This window comes from Sardina pilchardus, chromosome 6, assembly GCF_963854185.1.
Source record: "Sardina pilchardus chromosome 6, fSarPil1.1, whole genome shotgun sequence".
Classification (NCBI taxonomy): Eukaryota; Metazoa; Chordata; class Actinopteri; order Clupeiformes; family Clupeidae; genus Sardina; species Sardina pilchardus.
The window spans coordinates 10,895,599-10,912,962 of NC_084999.1; the positions used below are offsets into that span (position 1 = coordinate 10,895,599).

At 46.1% G+C, this 17,364-nt stretch overlaps 1 protein-coding gene across 1 annotated transcript in view; it reads left to right on the top strand.

The window, feature by feature from the left end:
- The first annotated feature begins 3,943 nt into the window (after positions 1 to 3,943).
- Positions 3,944 to 17,364, top strand: part of LOC134082577 (zinc finger protein 516-like) — a 39,482-nt gene continuing 26,061 nt past the window's right edge. The window contains exon 1 of the mRNA XM_062538391.1: positions 3,944 to 4,082. The gene's annotated coding sequence lies outside the window, so the exon portion shown is untranslated. The remainder of the gene's footprint in view (positions 4,083 to 17,364) is intronic.

Here is a 17,364-nt window from a genome sequence, read left to right on the forward strand (position 1 = left end):
GCCACTGTGGTAACATACCCCCCCCCCCCCCCCCCCCCCCGACTCAAGACCTGCCCATAGCCACTGTGGTAACATACCCCCGCCCCCCCCTCCTCCACCCTAACACCCCCAAGCACACACATACCCATCCCAAGTCCCCCTCTTCAACCAAAATCCCTAAGGCCATGTTTTCTGTTCATGGCAGCCGAGGAAACCCTTACCACTGAACTACCAAACCATCCACTCTCTCAACATGGAAACATAAACAAAACGATAATTAATTGAACTGCAGACCTGCGTCAGGTGTGTCTGACTGCAACTTTACAATCACTTCTCGGCATTCCTGGTGACGCCCTAAGGTGTGTACATGTCCCCTTTTATTTACCCAGGCCAGGCCAGACCTGTTTGCATGGAGACGTCCCTTTAAAGTTTCACTGATTGGCCACGTGGCCTTTAAAATTACCTTCAGGGGGAAGTTGGGTCAATGCTTACATCAGCGAGAAATTGAAACTGTGGAGCACAGACATTTCACTTTTTTTTATGTTATTGTCACTGACTCAGGTAATAAATAAGACAGGTGTGGGGGGTTTGAAATTACACCTCCAGTGACTGCATGAGGAGGACAATGTAATGGCGAGCAGTCATCATTCATCTTGCTCACTCTCCTGCTGTGCCAGAGGGCTGCTCAAAGTAACTACAACTTCACAACTGTTGCTGTGATATGACTGAATTCAGCTGAGCAAACAACTGTGTGTGTGTGTGTGTGTGTGTCTGTGTGTGTGTGAGTGAGTGAGTGAGTGTGAGAGAGAGAGAGAGAGAGTGTGTGTGAATGAGTGAGTGAGTGTGTGTGTGTGAGAGAGAGAGAGGGTGTGTGTGTGGGTGGGGGGGGGGGGGGGGTTGGTGGGGATGTAGGGGCAGAGTCCCAGCAAGCGAAGCTCCAGAGTCTATTAGTAAACAAATGAAAAAGCCTAAGACCACTGGATCACTACAATTGCCAAAACTGGTTTGTCTCTTCACAAACAGTGGGAAAACGTTGCTTGGAGAAACAAACACATAAACAATAATCTACTCTGAATCCCTTCAGTTGAGGAGTTCAGCTGGCACAGCAGTGTCTGTCCACGGTTAAATAATAAGCTACCTTTCATTTCCATGTCTTTTGTTGTAGAACAAGTTGCCTGGAGGATTGGCGGTTTTGTGTTTAGGCTATACATGATTTATACTGTTGACTGCAGTCTACAAATAGTAATGACAATGTATTTAAGGGAAACATGTTTGTGTTTTTTTCCAAATACATTTCCTCACAATCCTGACCCCATATTCATAATAAATAAATGTAGGGAACAGACAAACCATTTCAGTGTAATCAATACAAACACAGAAAATGTGGGCCAACTTAGACAAACAATGCAAGAGATAACGAGGTACGTCTTTACGTACCCCCCCCCCCCATCATATACTAACATATATAAAGATAACATACGGAAAACAAAATCATGAGTACATTTATCTTCAATCAGTGAAGTGTCGATAAGACTTCTGAAAGCTCGGTGTTATGAGCCGACTCTGTTTAATACGGGACAAACCAATCACTGAAACGGAAAGGTGCGTCGCAAAACAAATTGTAAACATAGTACATCAAATTACCCCAAACAGTTTCTAATCTTAATCGTTTCACATCACATTTTTGCAATGCTTTTCCTAAACGTTTTTTTTCATAGCGAATCACTTCATATTCCACTTAATATGTCTGGAAAGACTTATTAGTGATCCCCTTTGATGCAATGGTCGCGGCTCACTCAATCATGTGCAGGTCTCCACAGCGCATGGTTTCACCTTCAGCCCTCTTCCCCCGCGAACCATCCTAATTTTTTCCTGATTGATGTTCGGCATTGGGCAGCTATTCACTTTGGTAAGTTGAACGAAAACTGTCTAAGTGTATTTTGCCATGTCATACCGTCGAGGATATATTCACACACTTGTAAAACGAACCACTCGTTGTTCTTGATACGCACTGAATAAACTTTGTTGGATTCATTCATTTTATTGTAATGGATAGGCTGCCGGTAGACAGTAACGCGGTGCTTCCTATAATCACTATGAGTCAGAGACAATTTGTCTCCATTTGAATCTTCATGGTTCTTCATGTTAACAATTACACATAATCCTGTTGTAGCCTATAAGAGAAAAAATGTTCGATCGTTGGGTAATAGTTTACTACTGGCCAAGGAAAGCTCATACAGTGCTGCGTCAGCTGTTTTGTATTTTAGATGTTTCATTGTGAGGAACTTATAGTAGGCTCTTACTGGACGAGCCTCTGTAGTAGTATCTTACCCCCCCTTTATAAAGTGATTCTTCTGCATATTGTGAAAGCGATCATTTCCCAAGTACTGGATGGTGGGTGTATACTGTCGAATTGTTAAGCTTATCATTGCGTATATTAGGTGTTTGGTGAAGCGCTGTCTTTACTTGGCGTCAGGTACCCAAAGATTCAGAAACAGCTTTCAGGAGGATTAAGCAGTGGGGGTAGTTAGATACTATGCTTATTTTGCAGGGGATGGGTCGCGACTACTGTCTGTAGCCTATGTGTACTGTGAGGAGGAGGGGGGGTTACTTGGATCTGTTGGATGCGGGTGGAGAAGGGAGGGGGTCGCCTCCTCTAATTTTGTCTAAGTTTCAAATGACGACATTTTAAAACCCGATCTTCCCTTTATCCTTCTGGCAACATTGTGTCTTCATCAGTCGACATAGTGAAAATGAAGGCGCTTGGGGTGCAACGTGATGTAGCTAATCACTTGATAAAAAAAAAAACACACGTGGTGAACGTTTTATAGGAACGACAGTGTTTGCGCATAAAAGCAAAAGACTGTTGTCAGTCGGTGATGTCTTAAGTCTTAATGTACCTTCAAAAGTCGATTGAAGGCTTCAGTTGCTCGTCAACTAGGTGACGAAAGCTTTGTGTCAAACCGTCTCAATGTCAAACAGTTTTGGGCTACGTGATTTATCAGAAGACATCTATTGTTCGCAGGTCAATTCTCTGTGGATCAGAATGCAGCAGCGGAAGTTATTTTTTCCCAACGACATAAAGACAGAGACAAGACAAGGCTAGCTAATTCTTTATTATCCCAAACTGGGTTTATGGAGGTTGCCTTAATAACTGCGTACAACGAATTGCCTATAGGTTTCGTCGCGTTAATAAATTAAGGCTACACATTTTTGGATGTAGGCAGGCTATGGAATTTCTGTTAATGACGCGCGTGTTTTGGAACTAACTGGAACTGTATTGGATTAAATTGGATTTGTGCACATGTTTAGGCCTTGCTCTAAAGGAGATAAGTTGCAGCCACGGGTTTTACCTAAAAGAAGACCAAACTCCCTCATTTCCTGCTACCATTGTCATTTCAAAGTCACTTTGTCTGCGCCACTGCGAGTTTGGGTGCATTAGTTCACCCAGTATGGAAACCTTATTTGATTTATTTCTAGTAAGTTCACAGGGTATTTTTCACGCATTGTTTACCTTCTTTTGGTTATCCCAAAAAGTTGCAGTGGTATAGCCACAACAATCATTTTTTACTTGGAATAACTGACAGTAATCAGGCTGTCTGCTCAATCATTTTCGCGTTGTATAGGGATTGCACTCCTATGTTTATGTAGGCTGTGTTGAAGGCGTGGGATGGGGTGTTTATCCACTCTGCCGTTTCTTGGATTTGCCTTTAACAACTTTTTTGTTTTCCTCCCTTCACCCTGGAGCTGGTTGTCATCCGTGTTTAGTTGGAGGGACGTCACGCGGGCGCTCTACATTCTTTGCACAAGTGAAACGAGAGAGAGAGAGAGAGAGAGAGAGAGAGAGAGAGAGAGAGAGAGAGAGAGAGAGAGAGAGAGAGAGAGAGAGAGAGAGAGCGGAACCTGTAGTCTATACGGCGCCGAAAGAAGGGTGAACAAAACACGTCAGGAATTTGAAAGGATATTTCTACAGAGGCTACGCGTGTGAAATTGCCCACGTCAATATAAACATTATATTTAACAACGCAATATCGATTGACCTCCTACGATTTGGGAATTCAGATAGGTGTTCTAGAGGAATGGTTGACAGGCTACGTCTTCTGGTAAGGAAGTTGATGTGATGAGATTTCGTTTTCTCATTTATCTGGATCCACTTCCTCTTGCAACGCTCTTATGTGCACGCTATGCATTTGGTGGAGCATATTGTCAGCTTTATCATTTAGGCTGCTTTGCTATTTAAAAACTGTTACCAATGAAACAGTTACTGGTCTGTAGCATACGTCGTTTTCCAGGTCATCACTCGTCAAATAAGTTAAAACTAGTAAGCTGCTACAAGATTATCCTCACCTCATCAAACAGGGCATTTAGCCTATAGCGATCAACGTTACTTGTTAGTTGAGTCTAACATCACTATGGTATAATACTGCCAGTGGGCGCATGTAGCATATTGGTATTTTGATAACCATTTATTGACTCAAAACATGCGACCGGAGATTCGTAGTGCCTATTGTGTAGGCAATGTTCTGACTCCAGCAGCCTATTTTAAAGCTATGTGTGGCAGTACTAAAATACTGGATAGGAAATTGAAAACAGAGCAAACCGACAGAATCGACTGAACACTCGTTTTATTCGAATTTCTATAGAATAAGAAATGAAACGAGCCACAGGCGTTTTCTTTTTAACCCAACAGAAACATAACATCCACTTCACAGCCATTTAAATAATTGGTCTGGAAACTGTTCATTCTTCACAGTTGTATTTTGCGCCACCTACTGTTCTAGGCTACTGTGTGCTTAATCCAAGTAACAAAATGACCACTTAGAAGTTGATGGCGCTGGTGAATCCAGATGTTTCAGTTTTTTTTTCAGGGGTCTTGCTACAACTTCAAACTTCAAAGAAAAGTTTATCCAAATTGGGAGATAAATGACTGATGTTTTAATTGTAGCCTTCTTCTGAATTTCTTTAGGTTTTGTTCACACTTTGTTAGGTAGAGTATTAGTAACTTACATTGCCATGCTAGATTTAGCCTAATGCCATTTAAGAGCTGAGGAGATGCTCAACTGTAGGCTACAGTGGGGTACATTCCAGTCATTGCCACATAGCTACTCACGTCATAAACTAATATTTAAGAAACAGTACACAGTTTGGGGATGAAGTAAATTAAGTGACTTTTTGGATTTACAAGAGGACTTGTGCCTGTTAGGCTAAGTGCTTGCCTTAATCAAGTCATCATGCAGAGAAGATCAATTAAAATGGACTTTTCACGGACATTCACTTGTTGGAAACAAGGTTCTGTTTCTGGAGCCCTTTCATGGTGTCAGTGGAATGTTGAAAATAGGATTAAATGACTCAAGATTTCAGTAGAAATGGAAATGATGGCTGTTGGTCGTTTGACAGGATCATGGGGTGTTGCTTTATCATGAGTCATGCCAAGCCAAAAGCAGATGCCAACCACAGTGGCATTGTCATTCCTCAAATTAGCTCGAAATCCAGCAGGTTGTCTGGTACCTCAGTCCCCCTCCCTTATGAAGGGGTGTAGGAGTTAAAAATGAGCAATTTCATGTTTCGTTCAAAGTGTGGAAGTATTTCATTGGTCTCCCAAGTCCACAATGAACACAAGGCAGGCCTTTGTTGTGAGTGCAATGCGTTTTTAACCCACTGAATGGGTTCTCACATTCCTCGTCAGAGTCTCCCTGCTCACCATTGATTCTGTAGTGTTCCCAGCCCTGACTGCTGGTGTTGTGCTTTAATAAATGCGGCCATTGCTTGGCAAGTCTCATGTGAAACGCAACAACAGGAGGCTGTTTGACAGGCACACATTTTCCTTCATAGTTGTCCATGTGAATGTGTGTTTTTTTGTTTTTGCCTCTCACTTCTCACAATAGATGCAGTGGTACAGCTGCATCTTGGCAGATAGTGATAGTGTTGTGTAAGATAGGCATTAGTGTTAAATTCTGTTTGTCACCATAGCCCCTCAAACACACATCTGTGTTAACTACTTTAGATACACATTCTTGTGTTGTTCCATTTGTTTGTCAATCAGAGAAGCGTCACTTGTTATTTTTTGGTATTTTCCGCATGCCATGCTTTTAGAAGTGAAATAAATCAGGAGTTATCTGAATGACGTTACAAATTGTGGCTGAGTTGTTTGTTGTGTCAAGAGACACACTTCGACTCCTACACTTTAGCTTTCTGGCTCAGGCGAGATGCCCCCATCAAGTAGCCTTAGTCTGGAGTTTAATCAGTAATCTGGTTTATTCCCCTATTGGTCATCAGGATGCTCCTGATGGTTGAGAGTTCACTTTTTCGAGGGGGGGGACTCTGGTGTTTATATCAGATGCACAGTGTGAATGGTTGTGTGAAAGGGCAGCGCCCCTCTCTCTCTGTCAGCTCAAGAGAGCCTGCGAGCTCGACACATCAATTATAGATGAGGCCTTCTCCATAGGACGCGCACAGGAAGAGACACCAGGATGTGTCCTCCCCTTCTCTCTCACAGCCAACTGCTCTTTATTTTGCCCTTCCTCTCATCATGCTGCATCGGTCTCTTGCTTTATTGGCTGTAATGTGAGGGAGATTTGGGCACAGCTTTTTGGGGCCGGGGCTGGGGGGCGAGGTGTAGGGTGACAGGTGGGCTTTTAATATGACTAATTGGGTCACCACCTCCCCAAAACAAACACATACACACGCACACATATACACACGCGTGCACACACATACACACGCACACATACATGCACACACACACACACACACACACACACACACACACACACACACACACACACACACACACACACATACATAGGCATGCACCCATAGAGTGGAGTGCATACATATGCTGGATCGATAAAATGCAGTCAGCAGGTTGGCAGTGTAAAAGCTATCAGACAAGATAAGAGCCAGAACAGCCACACAGGAGAAAATAATTAACTAATCATAGGATTATAGTGGGCATGGGGCTATGACTTGGCTATGTGTGTGTGTGTGTGTGTGTGTGTGTGTGTGTGCGTGTGCGTGTGCGTGTGCGACTGTGCGTGCATGCGTGTGTGCATGTGTGTAGGGCGGGGGGGGGGGAGTACCTGCTGTCTAAGGGATTTAGAACAACACTTTTGGGATTTCCTGTTTTGAGATGTTATAGGTTAAGGTGCACGGACAGGCTTGTGTGTATGCACAGTGGGCTGTTCTCATGCACAAAGCCACCGATTGGTCTGAGGTGACAGAGTGACCTGATGATTCATTAGATGAGTAGTGGTGTTCTCAGCCCTCCTTAGTGCAGTTGGAGTATCCAACGGCCATCAAGTATAACGGCCATCAAATGCACTGAATTGAAGGGTATTTGGGGCCTTGGCCCGTGCTGATTGTGCCGTGCGTGGATTAAAAAACAGAGGAAATAAGCTTAGCAGAAGTAGCCTAGACTCAGAGCCACGTGGCTGCGATCAGGGTTTTGTGAACGCTCATGCACCCGGGCCGAGCTCTTTGTCTTCCCCAGATGTCACTAACATGCCTGTATTGATTTCCTTCCCCCTCTCTCTCTCTCCCCCTCCTCTCTCTCTCTACGTCTCTCTCTCTCTGTCCCTCTCCCCCTCTCTCTCTCCCTATCTCTCTCTCTCTCGCTCACTCACTCACTCCCTCTCTCGCCCTCACTCTGTCTCTCTTTTTTTCTCTTGCTGCCTCTATCTCGATCTAATTATTCTCTGCATGCTCATCGTCCCCAGTATAGTCTTATGTGGTTATAGTAGTAGTTATAGTAGTTGTGCACCGTTGTTATATATGTTGCTGCATTTTTTTTTGGTTCTTCAGGGCTTTTAAAGCACACCGCTAATAGAGCTAATTAGCAATGGTGAATGGGAAACCACTTGAACACTTGAATGCATAACACACTTGAGAAAATGCTTTCATCAGCGTGGTACAGGGTGGATTATTGATCTGTGTATCATCTAGCAGCTGATAATACATCACGTGACACGTTGATATTTGAGCTCCATATTTAAAAGCCCATCCTGAAAGTGTTTTATAGACGTTAGATGAACTAAAGAGACTTCTTGAACAGAACTAGTTGATGCTTTTTTTTCTTCTCTCTGTCCTCTCCTGGCACTCCGAATAATGAGGTTGTGTGTGTTTGTGTGCGTGTGTGTGTGTATGTGTGTGTGTGTGTGTGTGTGTGTGTGTGTGTGTGTGTGTGTGTGTGTGTGATATGGGTTTCTCCGCTGGCCCTTGCTTGCCTTGTGGCCTCATTCATATTTGACGAGTCTGTGTGCCATGCTGGGAACCCTACCGAGATTCCTAAGCCTAGGCAGGCTAGCCATAGAGAAGAAGGGATGAAATGGAGATGGAGGTAGAGAGGAAAGAGAGAGAGAGACAGAGCGAGGTGGTACACAATCCAGACCTAATGCACAACCACTCATGTGTGCTCTCCTACATACACACACACACAGACACGTCACATACAAACACCTTATTCCATACAAGCTATTTCTTTTGCACAGATGCTGTCTCTCTTGCACAAACAGTAGGCCGGGCAGTCACTGACATCCATGTTCAAACACAGTAAGTCACACACACACACACACACACACACACACACACACACACACACACACACACACACACACACACACTACAGAGAAAGGGAAAGATGGAGAGATAGCATGGACTACAATAGCAGTAGTGTAGTGTTATGCGCACACACATCTGGGTGGATGCCTGTGCAGTTGTGGACATTAAGCGCTATTACAAAACCAGTTTTTCTTAATGTGCCGTATCTCGCCTCAAGTTTGTGCTGTTGGTCAAACAGTAACAGGCCCTTCTCCAAATCCGCATATACTACCACATTTACAGCAGTTTGTGTGTGTGTGTGTGTGTGTGTGTGTGTGTGTGTGTGTGTGTGTGTGTGTCCTACTTCTGTGGATACTGTCTACGCCTGGTGTGGATGACGCTCATTTAAGTCATGCTGCACCACAATTTGAGCGCCTACGTAATTTTCCGTATTGGACGCACGTGTGCACGTAACTGGCTCAGGGGTCAAGAGAAACTATGATCCATTCATGCTATTTATTCTTAGACGCTTCATGCAAGGACCCGAAGCCACCCTGAGCATTCGGTGGGACAGTGTGAGGATCATTTATAGATGGCAGATGGACTTCCTGTTTAAAGCAGTGGCTGCTGGAACACGTCTCAGTATTCCCCATGAATCACAGACAAGCAGGTTCCTCTGCTTCGTCAAACGGTCCAGCTCGTTTTTTTTTTTTTTTTTCCTTCTTCTTTTTTCCCCCTCTTTTCCTCCTCGCAGGTTTGTTTCCTTTTGTACTGTCGAAAGGATCTGGAACACCAGTCCTAGTGCTGTGCTACTCAAACCCCCACTCCCCCCCCACCCCCCCTCACAGGGCTTTGATGCCACTGATTTCCTTTAATTAGATAATCACCACGCTGGTCACTGGATATTCTCCACGTACGCCCGCAGAACCCCCCTCCGCCCCCCACACACCCCTCCACCCAAACGACCTCTTTGTGCACACCGTCACAGAGAAGCACCAGGGTGGAGTCGTGGGTTAATTTGGTTTTCAAGAGGAGGCAACTGCACCTTTTTAAAGGACTGTCTCTTCCTCGCAATGTGTCATTAGCGCTCGTGTGCCTGTCTGTCTGGTGTCCCTATAGCCGCGTCCACTTTAAAGGGTCTGGTCCACTCTGGTGTGCTCTCGGGATGAAACGTCCAGGTTTTATTTTTTATTTTTTTTGCGGTTGATGTGCCGGCCATGGCGGTCTTTGATCGCAGATGTCCGACTAACTTAGGGAAACACGCTGGAAATGACTCCAGGCAAGAGCTAATCATTCACCATCGCGGGGACCTGATCGTTAGACTCTCATGTCACTGTAACCTTGCCATGGAGGGGGGCGGGGAGGGGGGGCGGGGGGGGCTGGGGGGGGGGGTTCAGTCAGGCTCGTTGTGATGTAAGCATTTGTGGCATTATGAAAACAGGACATTTTCCAATGCAATGAAATAAGGCAATACGTTTTGTTTTTTGTTTTTATTCTGTGGGAGAGAGAGAACAAATCAGAGGGAAAGCGAGTGTGAGAGACGTATGTGAGTAAGGATGACAAAGGTTCAAAATCTCACTGAATTCAGACTATACCTTAGCTGGACAAAACCAGACAGAGGAAAAAAGATGAAAGGGGGGGGGAGAGAGAGAGAGAGAGAGAGAGAGAGAGAGAGAGAGAGAGAGAGAGAGAGAGAGAGAGAGAGAGAGAGAGAGAGAGAGAGAGAGAGAGAGAGAGAGAGAGAGAGAGAGAGAGAGAGAGAAATAAGGTAAGGCTGAGAGTGTGTCAGTCACAGGCGTGGGGAGAAGCACAGAGAGCAAAAGAGCAGTGGTGCTGCTGCTGCTGCTGCTGCCGTTGCCGCTACCGCTGCGCTCTTGAGAAGTGTGTCAGGCGAGGTGGGGAGGTCGCGGGGGGGCGGGGGGGGGGGGGGGGGGGGAGGTGGATTGCAACTCAGTGGTGTCTAATTGGTTTCCCATGAAGAGCATTGTGGAGGTGGACACGAAGAGAGGCACCTCTCAGCCCTCGCCCTTCGCTATACGACAAGGGCGAAGAAAAACCTACAGATGGTATCCAGATAATACTCGTGCAAATGCTCCAAACAATAATTTTTTTGCCAGTGATACACAATATTGTTATTTGGTTGCTTTGGCGTTGCTTTGGCATTGCCTTGAGAGTGGAGATGAGAACTCACTCAACTCACGGTTATCTTAAAAAAAAACAAAAGAAAATGGTGCCTCTTCACAGAGCCTCTGTACCACAAGAGAAGCCTCTGCAAGCCTTGTGTTTTTGCTTGTTTCCTGGCTGCTGTTTAGGGGGCCCCAGTTCTAGTGGTTTACGCCAGATCAGAGAGAACAAGAGTCGGGCTGATTTTGCCTAGACCTTGTTCAACCTCCCCCCCCACACACACACCCCACACACACCCCATGCGTCGGTGGGAGCGGCGAGCGACTCCCACATTGTGTCCAGATGTGCGAGGAGCGCTGGAGGGCCCCAGTAGCTGAGGCCAATATTGGTTTGGGCCGCCGCGGAGCTCCTGTTTGTTTACCTCCACCGTTAAGATGGGAAATGAGCAGGACTGGAGCAGGGACTAGAGCGCCTGCCTCATAACGCACACACACTCACTCTCCACAACACACACACTCAGGAGCGCCTGCTTCACAACACACACACTCTCCACAACACACACACACCCTCACTCTCAGTAGTGCCTACTGCACAACACACACACACTCAATCTCAGGAGCGCCTGCTGCACAACACACATACACACACACACTCATTCTCAGGAGTGCCTGCTTCACAGCACACACACACACACACTCTTCACAACACACACACACACACACACACTCTCAGGAGCGCCTGCCTCACAACACACACACACACACGCACACACACACACACACACTCACTCTCAGGAGCGCCTGCTTCACAACACACACTCACACACTCTCGGGAGCGCCTGCTTCACAACACACACTCACTCTCAGAGTGGTTCTCAAGAGTCGTCGGAATAGGCGTTGTTGTTCAACTTAACAGAACCCAATGTCGTAGTTTTAGCTTGTTTACTGTTTTGATTTTGATGTTTGTTAGGCAGTGCCTTTATTTAGCTAAAGTGTCTGTAGTTTTGTTTACTATGAGTTTATTACGTTGTTGTTAGAGTGCCCATACCTTTGAGTTTATAGCCTTATTAGTTCATATATGCTATATTTAGTATTTTTTGACATCTGAATGTTCAAGTCAACATCTGTTTGGGAGAAATAAGAAGCAGCGCTCCTCTGACAGATGTGCTGAGGAGGACAGATTGTTTGAGAGATGTGAGGCCAGGAGTGGAGCAGAGTTCAGATGGTCTCCAGCAAGAGAAAGTGCTGTAAACCGAAATCCTCCTCTTGTTTTTCTGCTGACCCTCGCTTGACATCTGACCGATGCTAATCAAATAGACTTTCCAGATTGCTACCTTATTTTCAGATGAGCGTTATTGATCCAGCGTATACTGCTGCCCCCCCGAAGGTCCGTCGTTCCTTGGGTCTGAAACTGCACTGTCACTTGGTTTTTCCCCACACACCATCACCACCACCACCACCACCACCGCCGCCACTGCCATGCCACTGAGGAGAAATCCATTTCCGTAATTGCATGTTTTTTGCTCACAGCATAACCTGAAAAGAGGATAGCTGTGGACCGATCAGATGTGAATAATCCCTGCTCTGCTGTGCTCTATTTAAGGGAGCATGATAATCCCATCAGATTATACCGAGGTAACCCTCCCCAAAAACAAAAAATAAAATAAAAAAAAAACAATAAATAAATAAATACAGACCTTAAAGTTCATCCAATTAATGTTGAACCTGATTCAAATAAATGAACCTCTCTGCATACCAAGCCACACGCGACGCATGGCTATTAGCCAGTTAGCGTGAGAGGTGGAGGTGGCTCATGAGGCTGGTACAGTTGTGAGTGTATTCACAGGACCAGATGGTGGATATGTGGAAAAGACCCTGGCGTGAGTTGTATGTCTTTGCTAGGATATCACCATGCCTTGTCATTGTGTTCGGTTGTGTGTGTGTGTGTGTGTGTGTGTGTGTGTGTGTGTGTGTGTGTGTGTGTGTGTGTGTGTGTGTGTGTGTGTGTGTGTGTGTGTGTGTGTGTGTGTGTGTGTGTGTGTGTGTGTGTGTGTGTGTGTGTGTGTGTGTGTGTGTGTGTGAGTATGTGTGAGTGTGTGTGTGTCTGTCTGTGTGTGTGTGTGTGTGTGCGTGTGTGTGTGTGTGCGTGTGTGTGTGTGTGTATGCGTGTGTGTGTGTGTGTGTGTCTGATCAAACAGCTTTTCCTGCTCCACACCTGTGCTTTGGCACTGGCCCTTCCAAGAGGAGGAGGGCCGTGTGGTGCATGGCAGGTAAACTAATTAACTGGGTCAGTTACAGAGAGTATATGGAGACTGTTATTGCCTCCTGTGATCTTCGTGTGTGTGTGTGTGAGAGAGAGAGAGAGAGTGTGTGTGTGTGTGTGTGTGTGTGTGTGTGTTTGCGTGCGTGCGTGCGTGCGTGCGTGCGTGTTTTTGTGTGTGTGTGGCTGTGCGTATGAAGTAATAGGGGACTTTGGCCCAGAAAGACTAAATTCCTCTCCTGTTCTGTGGCAAAGTCCTGTAGAGTAAACCGTTTCGGACATTTAATAATCCTGTCATCACCCATGGCCGTCCTTACATCAGAGAGAAGGCAGATGATGGGGAACAATACAATCTGAAGACCTTCTTTTACTTAAATACCATCCAATATGTTATTCTTATATTCGTCCCCATTCCAAAGAAGGTTCCATTAGGAAACATTCTAATATGGGGTTGTGGAACTGGAACAGCAGTTCTTACTCACCTGCTGGGAGCACAAGTGGAGGTTTGAAGAATATGGCCATTGTGGTCTTTAATTGGTGCAGAATTGGGAAGTACATCATTGAGGTATACTCAAGTGCAGAGCAGAAAATGGCACACTACCGTCGAGGGCTTTTTGTCTCCTGCATTTACCCAGGCATTGCGCTGTTTCTCATACTGCCACTTATATTCTATTCTTATGCATATCGTAGTGGGGCTTATCGAATGTCTTAACGTGACAAGAAAATAAGGAACCGCACTGTGGCTTTTGAGGGTATAGCCTAATTTGATTTAGTCCGCTGGTGGCTTTGTCGCTTTTGTATTTTGGTGTGCCGTAGCCTATTTGTTTGTTTTTGTCCACTTGGCGTTGAGGCTCTGAGGTATTTTGTTTGTTTGCTCCGTAGTCTCTGTGGGCCACCTGACGCGGTGCAGTGCATTCTGGGTCGGGGGTGGGGGGGGGGTTATTTTCTCTCTTTTCGTTCTCACTCATCTCACACCTTCCGTCTGCCGCGTCTTCCTCTCTCTGCCTTTGTCTGACCTACAGTACCTCAGACTCCTCTTACCTGCTCTTCTTTTGGAACCCTTTCTATTTCTTGGCAGCCGTGGTGTACTGGTTAGCGCACCGGGCTTGTAACCGGAGGGTTGCCGGTTCGATCCCCGACCAGTCCACCATGGCTGAAGTGCCCTTGAGCAAGGCACCTAACCCCTCACTGCTCCCCGAGCGCCGCTGGTTGGGCAGGCAGCTCACTGCTCTGGGTTGTGTGATTCACCTCACTGTGTGTTCACTGTGTGCTGTGTGTTCACTAATTCGGTTAAATTGGGTTAAATGCAGAGAACTGAATTTCCCTCACGGGATCAAAAAAGTATATATTCTATTCTATTCTATTCTTCCTTTCTTTCTTTCCTTCTTTCTCTCTCTCTCTCTCTCCATCTCTGTTTTTCTACCTTTCTGTATTGTCTCTGTATTGCTCTCTCTTCCTCCTCTCTATCTATCAATCCATCTCTTGTGTGTTTCCTTTCTCCTCTTTTCTGCTGTAGCCCTCTGTGCTACCTCTCATGAGATAGCAGACACAGGAAGAGGTGAACGTCTGCCTTCTATAGAGTGCACTGTCCTCAACTGCACACACACACACACACACACACTCGTGCTCTTTCCCACACACACGGCAGCCTGAACTCTGGCAGCCAGTGCACTGAGAGCAGCTGTTTTCCCCTGTTCGTCCATACTCTGTGTGTGTGTGTGTGTGTGTGTGTGTGTGTGTGTGTGTGTGTGTGTGTGTGTGTGTGTGTGTGTGTGTGTGTGTGTGTGTGTGTATGTGTGTGTGTGTGTGTGTGTGTGTGTGTGTGTGTGTGTGTGTGTGTGTGTGTGTGTGAGTGTGTGTGTGCGTGTGCGTGTTTGTGTTTACGCCTGTATGAGTACTGCGTGTGTGATGCTCGCTGGCTTGCCTGAGAGAGTCCGTCCCCTCATGGGCTGACTCCATTGGGGGGGGGGAGGGAGGGGGGGGGGGGACGGCGCACTGGGAGTTTGGTGACTTAATTGCGCTCTGAAGTGGCTTGTTGAGGTGCAGTTATTCGTCCCCATCTCCAGGGAACACGACAGGAGCTTCAGATAAAGAGTCTCCCAGGATGCAATCCAGGGGTTTCAGTGTCTGTAGTAAGATTACGCAATAATGACTGTCAACTCAAGCTTTTGAGCGTCCGCTAGTTTTTTTTTTTTTTTTGAAAAACAAACACATTTTAACATTTAAACACCCTTTTAGATTTTAAATGTCAAACTGTTGGTATGAAAGGTGAACCTCAAGATCAGGTAGCTTGCATTATTTGCGAAACAACTGCCGGTAGTGAATGGTTATTATTACAATAGGTTTCTAATGGGAATCATTTCATGAGCTGTTTTGTTTACTTTGATGTATGTCTCCCTTAGTAGTTCCGAACTGGCCATCATTTAGAAGTGCCTTAACAAAAAGCACATTGTTATTGGCATGAGATACTATACACACTGGGAATGGCTTTGAATGCTTCCTGTATGGAAGTATTTCAAAACATGAAGACTGTTTGTTTAACAGAGAGAGGGAGAGAGAGAGAGAGGGAGAGAGAGAGAGAGAGAGAGAGAGAACAGCCTAGAGACTTCTTTAACTGTGTGCTCGTGTTCCTCCCTCCTTACCGAAGAAGTAATTACTCTCACTTAACATTTTGTCATCCTTCACTCTTTTCACACTTTTCTTTCTCTTTATCTATATCTCTTCTTCATTTTCTCTCTTTCTGGGCACAAATAGCAGGCAGGCTAGCTGTGATGCTGTGTGTGTGTGTGTGTATGTGTGTACGTGTGTGTGTGTGTGGAATGAATGCCATTTGCACCCACTCGTACTGATTTACGCTAACGTGGCGGCCGTCAGGGAGCGCCCAGGGGTTAACGAGCTGTGTGAGAAAAACACAGTGAGGGAGGGAGGGAGGGATAGAAGGAGGGAGGGATGGAAGGGGGGGCGCTGGGCTGTGCGCACAGACTCTCTCCTCTGGCGCTGCTGTTGAGGGATCTGGCTGACCCCAGAGATGGGCCTGTCCGGGGCCCCAAGGACTGCACACACGCACACACACACACACACACACACACACACACACTATCATGCACACACACGCACACACACTCTCTTAATCACATGCACACACTCACACACACAGACATACAGACACACACACACACACACACATGCACATGCATTGCACAGTCCATCTCTCACGCATGCACACACACACACACACCACACACACACACTCACAGCTGCACATGGGGTTGCTGCTTTCTCAGAGGGCCAACAGTTTGATATGCTGCTCTCAGAAGAAACAACTTGTAGAGCCTTCTGTCATGTGAAGGTATAGCAAGATGTCACCTCTTCAGTATCATTACCATGTAGGGTTGTTCACTATAGAACCTCAATGTGGAGTTGCAGTTGCCAGCATTTGCCAAAGTGTTTACGTGGTAATGTACTGATTAAATGAATTGAACTTATTAGATTGAATACGTTATGAGGACTGGGTCCTGGTGTCATGTGGTACTGTTTACATGTTTACTGGTACATGTTCTTGCTATTATTATATATTTTCCGCATCGTTGTGTGATAATTGTGGCTTTGTGTGAACAGAAGCCACAATTACTCCCAACTAGTTCAACAACTCGACTTACAGTAAAGGAGCCACTTCCTGGCTGTCCAGTGCCCCTCGCTCCCCTCAAATTCATTTTCCAAAAGTCTAGCATGATGGTGTGGCCTTAAGCACCTGCCATCACTCCACGCTGGGCAGCCTGTGGAGCCTTTCACCAGGGTGCTAACTGAAAAGGCCTTCACACGTACATAGAACCATCCCCCGGTACCCCATTACACGCCACTGGGCTTTGTGAGGAGATAGTAAGATTACTGGGGAGAGAGAGAGAGAGAGAGAGAGAGAGAGAGAGAGAGAGAGAGAGAGAGAGAGAGAGAGAGAGAGAGAGAGAGAGAGAGAGAGAGAGAGAGAGAGAGAGAGAGAGAGAGAGAGAGAGAGAGAGAGAGGCAAATAAAGGGACAGAGAGAGAAAGAGAGAGAGCGCAACAAGAAAGAAATGGAGAGATAGGCAGAGAGAGCAACAAGAGAGAGAGAGAGAGAGAGAGAGAGAGACCTCTCCCTTTGTTTTCTCTGGCCTGACACGTTTATGGCAGAGGTCTGCAGACGTGTGGTTGGGGGAGAGGGGGGTAAAAGCGTTTGTGTGTGTGCAACAATAGAGGCCGAGACCCCTCACCGCTCCATGGCTGTGTGAGTATGACCCACTGTGGCAGGCTCATCCACGGCCCAAACCCAGCCCTGGCGCACTCCCTGCCCGCCCCACCAGCACTTCCCAAGACCTTGTTTTCCGCATGTTCCCTCAATGCTAATTGACATTGTACTGAAACAACAACCGAAAAAAAAGATCACATAAAAGAGGATAGGACTTTAATCTAAGCTGACACTGATGTTTCAACA